Source organism: Chelonia mydas, chromosome 1, assembly GCF_015237465.2.
Source record: "Chelonia mydas isolate rCheMyd1 chromosome 1, rCheMyd1.pri.v2, whole genome shotgun sequence".
NCBI classification, from domain to species: domain Eukaryota; kingdom Metazoa; phylum Chordata; order Testudines; family Cheloniidae; genus Chelonia; species Chelonia mydas.
Genome location: NC_057849.1, coordinates 73,732,856 through 73,745,017, shown reverse-complemented (window position 1 = coordinate 73,745,017; position 12,162 = coordinate 73,732,856).

Genomic DNA, 12,162 nt, shown 5'->3' with positions numbered 1-12,162 from the left:
AATAAAGCTTTAAAATGTAGACACTTGGTGTGCCTCGTCATCTCCTCCCTAAAAAGATCCTGTGGCCCCAGCCTGATCAACTGTGGCCCAGGCAGATTGGTTGTGAAAACCTGTCACACAGGAAGATGGCACATTGCGGTTGAGTCCTGAGACGAGTGCTGCAGGGTTGTGAACGTTGGCTGGCTTAAAGAGAAAGGGTCTTCTTACTGTGTTTTTGCCCCTGGATGGGGCAATGTCCACTCCAATTAGGCTCGCTGGCTCCCTGGTCTGGAGTCCTGTGGAGGCCTTATCAGATGGATCTCAGTAGCTGGTACCAGGTCAGAACTCTGATACTATACACCAGTCTCTGCAGGGCTGGAACTGCCTGACCCATGCACTAGATCCCACAGCAATTCATAGACTCCCTTTGTAGGTAGGGGAGTTAATCAGAGACTCCCTGAGCTGCTCTGCTTCTCTCCCAGCTCCCATACTCAGAATGGAAATGAAAACTAGTTTCTTTGTCTCTAGGGCTATGTCTACACATCTGTTCTTGTACCATAGTCCCCCTCCTGTCCATATCTCAAGCCCTGAAGCACATTTCTGAAGGCTAGCCCACACCTCTGCTGTGGTATGGCCTCACACCTACTCAGTGCAGTGTGAATGGGGGCACAGAGTGTGTACCAGGTCATGGGTATGAATAATCCTCCAAGGCTATTTCCACAATGCATTGATCTCTTTGCTGCCTGACCCTTACCCAAAAGGTATAAAAGTCCCTGACCACTCATTGCCAGAAGTAATAGTGACCGGCTCTGTGCACCTCAGATCAGTTCTCCTGTGAACTCTCTTGATCAGCACAGGTGATTATGAACCATATTCCAAGAGCTGCTGTCTGGCCTCTCGAGCATACTCGGGTGCTGATCAACATGTGATCAGAGTGCACCATCCTCCACGACTTTGCACAGATCGGCAGGAACATATTTTGTTCCGCTACATTTTACAGAGGCTGGAGGAGGTAAGCATTCACCCAATGCTATCCCCATGCCAGGGAGTGCATAAAGCACTTCAGGCGCCAGTACCAGCTTCTAATAATTGCTCCAGGAAGGGACTTAGCACGTCTGTGCTACGATGAGCTGGACTGGGTTCTCTACATAGCTGCAAGTGTGGAGCCTGAAGTGACTCACAACTCCCTTTCTCAACCCCCACCCCAGCCCCACCCTATGATGGATGTCAATGAGGGGCAGGGCGAGGAGGCAGCCGGGATCTCAGAGGAAGTCCCAGAAGAAGGTCTCGGAGACCTGAAGGAAAAGGAGCATGTGATTGGCACCTTTACCCAGCAGACCTGGTTGAGGAAGTCCCGCTTCCTGCTCCTGCCCACACACACATCGAGGATTCTGAGGAAGATACCAAGCTGCTTCAGGAATCAGAATCCAAGGCTGGTAAGTTACAGTACACCCCCGCACCCTGCAGAGGTAATCCCCCACATGCCTGAAGTCCCATTCTCCTCCCTGGCCACCCACCACCCCTGCTGCATCCTTACTTGGTCCCCAAGCAGGACACAGTTGAAAATGTATCAAAATCTCATGAACCACCATAAAGCATTTAACAGAAGCTGTAACAAATTACTAACAAGCAGTCACCATGCCCCTGTTTCTGTGCACTTCTCAGCCAGGACTCTGGCAATGATAGTCTCTGGGACAGGCACACTGGTAGGGAGAGGGAGGTGCAGGGAGAGGAGGGAGGGTGCAGGTTCTGAAAAGGCATGGCTGAAAAGAACAATTTTATGATGCGAGTACAAAAAATCATAGAATATCAGGGTTGGAAGGGACCTCAGGAGGTCATCTAGTCCAACCCCCTGCTCAAAGCAGGACCAATCCCCAACTAAATCATCCCAGCCAGGGCTTTGTCAAGCCTGACCTTAAAAATCTCTAAGGAAGGAGATTCTATCACCTCCCTAGGTAACCCATTCCAGTGCATCACCACCCTCCTAATGAAAATGTTTTTCCTAACATCCAACCTAAACCTCCCCCACTGCAACTTGAGACCATTACTCCTTGTTCTGTCATCTGGTACCACTGAGAACAGTCTAGATCCATCCTCTTTGGAACCCCCCCTTCAGGTAGTTGAAAGCAGTTATCAAATCCCCCCCCCCATTCTTCTCTTCTGCAGACTAAACAATCCGAGTTCCCTCAGCCTCTCCTCATAAGTCATGTGATCCAGTCCCCTAATCATTTTTGTTGCCCTCCACTGGACGCTTTCTAATTTTTCCACATCCTTCTTGTAGTGTGGGGCCCCAAACTGGACACAATACTCCAGATGAGGCCTCACCAATGTCGAATAGAGGGGAACAATCACGTCCCTCGATCTGCTGGCAATGCCCATACTTATACAGCCCAAAATGCCATTAGCCTTCTTGGCAACAAGGGCACACTGTTGACTCATATCCAGCTTCTCGTAACCCCTAGGTCCTTTTCTGCAGAAAGACTCAGTACTATCCCTCTCCCCTTCCTGCCATCTTTCCTTCCCCTTTTGAATTGTAGCCACATGGAAGGGGTGGGGGGCAGACTTGGTAGCTTGTGTGCAGGTTCACCTAGGTCTGGGAAGGGAAGGGGAAGCATTTGGTTTCCGAGGAACATCATAGCAGTCCATTCTCCCTGTGATTATTTCAAAAGTTTAATACTGTTCCCAGTCCCTAATGTCTGGTGTCTCCCTGCACTCAACCACTCTACAGAAGCCGGGAGAAGTTGGGGCAGGTAAAGAATGTACTCTGGAGCTTGCTTAAACACACTGCTATAGTCCTTGGCAATGGAGAGGTAACTGACTTGTGGTGTGAATCCAAAAGGTCAGGAAAGACAATACACTTGTGATGTGACTCTCTGTTTCCCTGTCCCTTGCAGTGCTGTGTTCTGGACACAGAGGCTGGATTTTCTGTCAAGGCGGGGGGAGTAGGGGGTGGGTGGACATTTTCTGTGGTTCTCTGTTCCTCTTCCATGGGAACACAATACAGTCAATTTCCTTTTGGAATTGCCCTCAGTCCTGTCAGCACAATTTCAGCAAATTTTCGGTGTAGTCAAAATTCAAGCTGGTTTTTCAGGTTTAACAGCAGGGCAAATGTACTGGATCCACATTCATAGCTTACCAAACACCTCCACTCAGAAAGATGTAGAGGGCTGACCATGAGCAGAAATGTCTCTCTGGTTGGGTGTCCACCACAGAACAGGAAAGTTACTTCATTTTTCCATTCCAGCACCTCGAACACTGCTATGATCTCCGAATGATGGCCAGCCCTTGAAGAAATAGGTAACTAGTAACCTCTTTACTCTCATATATGTTGTGCAAAGCACAGCACACCATGGTAACATGAAGTGCATTGGCTACATTGACATCCAGATGTGTCTGCTGGCTCTCTGACAAGCTTTCTGACACCCAAAGGTGCACTCCACTACCGTTCTGTGTCTACTCAGTCTAAAGTTGAATTCTCTTTTGTTTGGGTTGGCAATATCAGGGTACAGCTTCATGAGCCATGGTAGAAGGGGATATGCGGGATCTCCCAAAATAATTGTGAGCACAGAAACAGTGTACAGAACCATTTCATTTCTGGGGAATAAAGTCCCCTCTTTCCCCCCCTCCCCAGTACAATCCTGACCTGCTGAGCACCCTAGCATCATGGACCTTTCCCATGTGTCCAAAGTTGGTGTTCATGAACTAACCCTTGTGGTCCACTCAGGAGAACAGGTGAAGAGTAATGTTTTTGGTTCATGTATTCAGTGGATCCTTTTAGGATGTGTGTTCTGTTGATGGCTTCTACACAGTTCAGAAACCCATCTTCTGAAATTCTGCTGTAATTTAAGGGACTTCAGTTATGGCAACCACCTGGGGGCAGATGACAGTATTGATAGTATGGCAAACCTGTACGGTCACCACTCCAACAGTTTACTTTCCATCCACAAACTGGTTTTCAACTGAGCAGTAGCTGTCAGATGTTGCCAGCTTCTAAAGGGAAATATCTACCCACTACTGTACTGCTATGGGTTTCCAAAACCAAGTGCTGCTGGAGGGTTGGTGCAAGCTGCTTGCACAACTTGATGAAAGTCTGCTTCCTCATTGGGTCATCATCCCAGGTTTCCAAGATTATGTGGTTCCACCACACCATGTAGTTCTCCTGGGAATACCATTGTGATCTTGGCATTCAAAATATCTGTCCCATGGGCCCGCAGTGGATTTTCGTTCACCCTCTCAGTCAGCCGTCTTCAGCGTCTCAATTTTTTCTGGACCCATTAAGTCCAGAATGTGATATTGAACTGTATGAGCTGATCCGACAGGAAGAGCAGAACCACATTGTCATGGACTTCCTCACTATTCAACACAGTTTGGCAGAAGGGTGAGATCAGTGGGAGCTGCTGTCACCAAATATGCGAAGTTAATGTACAGTACCAGCAACACACAGCAAGGTACTTCCCAGAGTGTCTCCTGTGATGAAAAAGACTCTGGGATACTGTCCCTGAAAGAGTAGTGCTACTATTGCACATTGAAAAGGGAAAGTGTGGATGCAGGTTTATGCCTTTGCACATCATAAACACATGGCCAGCACAGCATTTATAGACACTCCTTGGAAGTGTAGGGTACATATGCTAGCAGTACACAGACAAGTACCCAGGCAAGCAAGCGTAGATGTAGCCTGTGAGTATGTCTACACTTACAGCCACGTTAGCAGTACAGACACTGCACACCCAACTAGCATGGGTACAAATAGCAGTGTAGATGGTGAGGTATGGCTTAGGTGAGTAGAGTAGGGTACAGTGCCCTACATGCCTGAACCCCCAGGTTATGTATCCTACACAGTTCTCTGCATGCCCAAGTAATGCCTCCCTGCTGCCAGAGCCTTCCCCCGCTGCCAGAGCTTTTCACTGCCACATGCAGCTACACACCCGAATGACAAATGTGGATGTAGCTTGCCTTTCATGGGGGCATGTAGCTGTGTGTGTGTAGTTCCTGCACTCTACGTGCCACCATAAATGTACAAATAGCCTGAGTCAGGTTGTTCCCTCCCACCGAGGTGGTGAACAGCTCTGGCTCATCAGTGGCCCAGCAAACTGCTTGTCCAGGTCATTCCATGCAGAAGCCTCCCTACTGGCCTCAGCAGGAGTTTCTAATCTATTCGATCCTCTCTGACTCAATGCCTACTGGGAAATAGTGTCAGAGTGATCTGGAGCCATTACAGTTGTAGTCCCTTGGATAGGACCACCTAGAAGTTCAGTCTGGCACTCCAGGAATTAAATAAATATAAATAATAATAAAATAAAGAATTGCAGACACTTAGAAAGGTGCATACCTTTAATCCCATGTGTGGTCTCCTTCATTGCAAGGGTGAACATCGCCTAAACTCCCAAATAGTTTAAGTCATTCAGATTAAACATTCTGGTTCTTCTTCATCTCTATGGCCCAGTACTGTAAATCTGACACCACAAGTATTTTTCTCACATGGAGTGCAGGAATGTCTTGGCTATACACCTTTCCTTCAGCTGTGCCTCAGGTGCTGGCCACAGTGGGCAGGTGGAGTGTAAGGAGCCGCTACCGCAGCTTTGCAATCTCCAAGGTTCCTCTACACAGGGAGATCCCCTGGGGCTGGATCCAATAGGTGTAGGATCACTGTTCATTGTGGGAAAGAAACAAAGGGGCTGGAGAGCAGCCCAGGATTAAGGTCAAAATATTTTAAGAAGTGCCTGAGTGGAGTAATAATTGGGTAATCCAAACAAGAAAATATGAACAATTGGCTGGATACTAGTATGCAACACTTCCTACCTTTGCAGAAGAGATGAACGTCAGACAACAGTGATCCCCTTTCTAGCTTTTTTTAAAAACAAACAAAACACACAGACAAACTTGAGTAAAGCTTTAATGCTATTTAGATACAAGTACACATGATCTCTTGGGATCACTTTTGACTTTCACAAATTGCAAAAAGAATAACAAAAATAGATAAAAAATTCACTGAAGTGTGAGCCTTATGTAGGCAAAAAAACCATAAATATTAATTTCTAATTTTTGCCTCATGAACTGTAGAAACCACAGCAAAGTTTAACCTAAATAAAGTAGAACTTTAGATTCAGGGTTTTTTTGTTTTGTTTTGTTTTTTAATGTTACCTTGTTTTATGGTAGGAGTATGGACATATAACATTATTTGCATATGAGAAGCAAATGTCAACAAAAACGAGTGCACAAGGTTGACTCAAAGGGAAATATAGCATGAAGCACAATGAGAGCTAAAATGATGCAAAATAAAAAAAAAAATCCACAGACTGCACATATGAATCAAGAAACTTTTAATGAGTTACAGAAATTAGCTCTTAAAGACTATAAGACCTCACAAACAAAACATATTCAAGAAAATTAAGAACTAGAAGCTGCCTGTTATATTCAAAGAGAGAGACATGAGACACTATGCTCCTTCTAATTTCTAACCTCCATGTGTGTTAACCAGCCACCTGCAACACACTTTGAAGTAAAAGTAACTCTTAACCCTAACCCTGCATTGTTGGAGCATAGTTTTTTGCTCCTCCCCTCCACCCCAAGATGTGAGAGGATTCTCGTTGCAGCCTACAATAAAGAATGTACCAGGACCTTGAAGAAGGCCTGGATATGAAGCTGTACAATGTTGTGACCAAATAAAAAAAAAAAGAGAAAGCAAACTTTCTGGAGATATATCAAAAGACATACACTGGCAGCCTGAAAAATACAGATATCATGGCAACTCTAACAGACCTGATCAATACTACCTGCTCTCCCCATTCCCCCCTCTCCACAAAGTCTCTTCCTCTATTTTAATTCTTTTTAAGGTTTTCCTAAAATAATAAAAAGTAGATGAAACTACATTTGGAAAAAGATTATTGATCATACAAGGGTAAAATGAGGATAGCAGTTTTCTCAAACTTTCTATAGTAACAGTTTATACATATTTAACTCAGGTCTCATAAGCACTATGGCCTAAAAGCACAAAAAGGCAGTAGATACCTAAGTACCTTGTTTAGTACCATCCTGGTTTTGGCACCACTGCAATGCATATAATTCCCCACCTAAGCCCGTAGGCACCTAACTTTTCAGGGTAGATGTTCCCTAAATGTCTATGTAAATTTCTCCAAGTGCCTACATTTCTGCCTGTGGGCCTGCACACTGTTGCCTCACTCCATGTGTGTGGATTCCTATCTCTCACTTGAGTGAGACACAAAGCACCTGGGGATAGGAGTGCAGATGCCTATCTTGCCTACAGGACCTGCTCTGTCAGCAACACCAAGAGGATGAATGGAAGAAGAGGTGCCCCAGCCCCAGGGCAGAAAGCCAACCCCCTTACCTCCGATGCAATGTGCTCTACCACACATGCATGTGCCATACATGCTCCATCCCCACATGGATCAGCATATCCCTGGCCATACTGTCCTCAGGATCTTTCCATAGCATCATTACCCAGACCATTGGAATCATCCAGACTTGTGGCCTCAAGGGTACTCCAGTAGTCCTCAGCTATGTGGGAGAACACCTCCAGTTCCCCTCTGACCAAGCCAACTAGAGGCAAAACATGGTAGATGTCTACCACATTGCAATCTTCCCATGTGTGCTAGGAACTGTAGACAGGATTTATGTTAATATCATCGAATATCAGAGACCTCAGAAGGTCATCTAGTCCAACCCCCTGCTCAAAGCAGGACCAATCTCCAAGTTTTCCCAGAACCCTAAATGGGCCCCTCAAGGATTGAACTCACAACCCTAGGTTTAGCAGGCCAATGCTCAAACCACTGAGCTATCCCTCCCCCCATGACTCCTATCATAATCATTTATGTTAATATCAGAAAACCCCAGCACGATGTGCACATCTATGGCCATAGGCATAGAACCTAGGCCACGAACATGATGGTCATCTGTAATGCAAAGATAGTCTTCACAGATGTTGTGGACAAGGACTCAGGCTCATGCCATGTATATATGTGGTCACAGTCTGCAGTGAATGAACTACTAGCTTAGGGACAGTTCCTGCATGGGTGGCTGCTAGGTAAACATCAGACAACTTCCTCTCCCTCGCTCATGTTCAGACACAACATTCCCCTACTTGCCAGTGATCAAGTCATACACAGTCCTGGTCACCACTGCCCACTTACCATAGGCAATCCTACCAGGGGACAGGTATCTTACCAGTCATATGCTAGTGCCCTGCACATGTTGCAGAGCATACCCCCTATGCCCATGGCTCCTCACCCTCACCATCAACATGACTAGTGCAACAAAGGAGCAGTATGCTGTGTCCGTAAAGCCACCTAGTCAGTGATTGAGAGAGCCTTCGGCATCCTAAAGCTGTGATGAAGGTGTCTCCATGCCTTCAGTGGTACACTACAATACAGCCCCAACACTACCCCTAAGATATTCCTGTCCTGCTGCACATTGCATAACATTGTGATGCAGAGTGAAATACCTTTAACTGAAACGGAATACCTTTAACTACAGGCAGTCAAGGGGGAAAAGGAAGACGATGACAACAATGACTACCATCTAGCATCTGAGGAGTCAGAGGAGTCAGAAGAGCCATGACCAATGGCTCCCCATGAGGACTGACACCAGCATAACCCGAGGGCATGTACACAGGGGCAACCATCCCTCTAGCATCTTCTGCAGGAGATGTTCTAGGCCACAGAAGGTACCCACTGACTTTAATGGTTATTAGTGAGAAAGGATGACAGGTTTCAAAATGTGTGTGCAACAAAATTTAACTGCAAAGTGGAGGAGAAGAGATTTATAGAAAAAAAAAAAAGATGGAGGCCACAGGTGAGATTGCAGACACATTTTGGAGAACAGAAGGAAATGTGATTAAATTAGTTTTTGTTATAAAATGTGCTGTACGGGAGAATGGGATTGACTTTCAAGGGGAATCACACTGAGACTGAGAAGAACCCATCTCTGCCAGGACCATGGGAGTGGGTGGTAACAGAACATTAGGGCAGCCTGACAGGCCAGGGTCTGGTTTGGGAGACAGGTAGTGGTGGCAGCAACAGGAAGGTTCAGAGGGAGTCAATGGGCCATCTTTCTGCGGGGAGGTCAAGGGCAATGTGGCTTCTCTCTGTCAAGGAGGGGACATAGAGAGGAGGATATGAGATGGAGACTGGACATTAGACACACTGGGAGTGAGGGCAAAGATGCTAACAAATGGAACATATAAATATTCATATTACCTGAAAGACTTCAGTATTTTTAATTACTAACTTTTCATTGAAGATAAATGGAATTGATGACATTACAAAGCATTTTCTTAGACCAACTATAAAAGGGAGGGTGTCAGTTATTAAAGATAAGGGAATATAGCAGAGTTAAAGTGGTATGTATTATGAGCTACAGAAAGTATACACAATGCTAGTTATAAATATTATATCAATGGGGTTTTGATCAGTTCATCCTATTTTTATCCATACTTCCTTAAATTTTTCAGCAGTTAAGCTAATGCAGGAATCAGGTCATTTATCTTGATTCTTTTATTCTTGGCATCCTCATTTAGCAGAGTGGTTATTTGGTTTTGCAACCATAAAACCAGATTATGAGCCCCTAATTCATATTGATGTGCAGTTACTTACCTAAATAGTCCCACTGAATTCATTGGAACTAGTTATGTGAGTAACCACAGATTAGTGAGAGTAAGAGTCTTGCAGTCAATCTGGCCCACAGTGATTAAATGCATTTGTTATTAGCTGCTGTGCTTGTTAAAGTCGTCTATGTATTGTTTATATCTTGGTGAAGGAGGATTAGCATTTAAAGGCCAAAATCCTGTTTCCAGCACACAGTGAGAGTAAGTGAGCTTTGGACTGGAGTGCCCTATCTATTGTACTATCAGGGATACAGTAGCCTCTGTAGATCCTGCAGGCCTTTTCTATAGCATGCTTAATGGCAGTTGGATCCAGTTGGTGACAGATCCACGTGGCTAATGTTACTCAAACCTGGGCCACCCTGTGTTACACCTCCAACCCCTGCATGTTGGAATAATTTGATTCTCCTTATTTTATGTGGCTGCATGTGGGTGGAAGTGCCCAAATACCATTGCAATGGGTGCAGTAGGTGAACCTAGACAGAATGACTAATGTATTTAAAGCAACTGAAATTAATATAATTAGGAATCTTAATTTTGAAAACTATCTATAAGAAAACTATCCCCTGCAGGGAGGTTCATGTGAGTCTTTTGGTAATACACATAGCCCTTGAGCCTCTTGAAGGAGAATCTCAATCTTCATTTTTTTTTTAAAAAGGAAATCTCTAGTACATTTCCTTGTGATGATAAACTTTTTAGACAGTCTAAAAAGACAGACAGAGTTTTAGACAGTCTCTAGGGTGGAAAGGAGCAAGCAGCTGGCCTCCACTTCTTCAGCAGGAGGCTAAGGGGGGACCCTAAACATCACACAAACACACACTTTTCGTGTAAAGCAAGTCAGGGAAATATAGAATGCACGTTAAGAATCTCATTGTGAACATACCCCTGAAATCTTCAAGCCAGCCCTACCCACACTGGTCTGGCCTCCGACCATGGCACTCACAAATTGGTTACACTGAGGTGCAGCAGCTAAATATTGTTCCCACTGGGCCGCATTCTATTGTTAAAATGTGCAGCCTTCTGTGAGGCTGGAACCGAGCCAGGTGCTGCTGACTCAGAGAGCTGTTGTACCCTCTCTGCACTTACCAATGACTTGGCTACAGCCGCTGCTGCAAGGGAAACTCCCCAACTGTCTCTTTCACCATTGCCACCCTGGAAGATGTAGCATGGAGTCCTCCTAGAGGATCACCCCATGCTGGTAGTTCTAATACTGCATGAGGAGGAGGAGATCAAATGGAGATAAGATATTGCTGCACAGAGTGGAAGTCCTGCCCTGTTGTAGCTCACTTTTGCCCCTGCCTCCCTAGTTTTTGTTCAGTTTGAAGGGCTGGTACTTGGAAGGAACCTGGAGCCCTGCACCCTCCCAAATCCATCATGCTCTCTTGGGGAAGTTGATAGCAGTCAGTAGAGCTTTGCCCACCTCAGGACCAATTCTCCAACCCACCATCAAAAAGGACATGTATTGCTGAGTGATACAGAAAACTTTAGAATAAAAACCCTTTTGTTAGCACATCACCACTATCTTGTGTTTCCTTCTGTCCTCATTAGATCCCTCCATTAGATATTTTTAGATGCATTAGCAGTACAATTCAGCTCTCATGTTTGCCTTGAACAAATAAATATTATGTTCTGAGAGAGTCACTAGAATTTCAAAATTGTTTACTGCATATGCTCAATTTTGGCTTTGCATTTAATCACATATTTTTATAAGACATGAGTCATTAATTTACAAAGAATTGTACTGTTGATATACAACATAACAACACATCCTAATGATGTCTTTTAAGTAATTTCTGGGTTTACCTCAAAAGCCATATTTACTGTAATTAGGCTCTTTACTATATGAATGGTTATGATAATTGGAAAAATAACAGTAATTACATCAATTGTCTTCAAGTGGAATGGAGAAGCTTGTGGAATTCTATCTAGGCTGCATTAGGCTGTTGGATCTTCTCGGTTTGTTCACTGTGCTTTAGAGTTATTGGAAGTGGATGGAGGAGAGGTGTTTTTTCTCTTTGTATTTTAAGTTACTGCTCTGTTGTTGATAACTGTGATGCTGGCAAATCAGGTGCTAGCTCTTGCCAAGGCTTTAGACCTCAGTCGAGCACTGACAAATTCATTGCTGGAAACTAGTCCAGTTCCCCTGTGTGTTAGTATGGTTAAGATGGGTATTGAATTTATAACAATGTGTTTAGCCTTTATGAAATGCTTATAAGTTGCCACATGCATTAATCTCACTTATAATATCTTTATCACATGCTAAAAGGTAATATTTGGGTTTTTTTACTTTATGACTGTTAAAATGTTTGTCTGAAACTCTGAACCCAGGCAGGAGGGATCATCTTCTAATAATCAAAAAGGCCTCTCAAGACTAAATGGGCTATTGTGGGACATCATAATACAAAGACTTTGTGTATTGCACTCCACATCCATGAACAGGTGTGGTCAAAAGGGCTCGTTCCGTAAGCTTAAATTCTGGAAAAAGAATATAAAGACAGGGACAAAACAATTTTTCACCTCTCTTTCTTTGGCTGTTTGGACTGTCACAGGGCCAGAGCTATGAAACA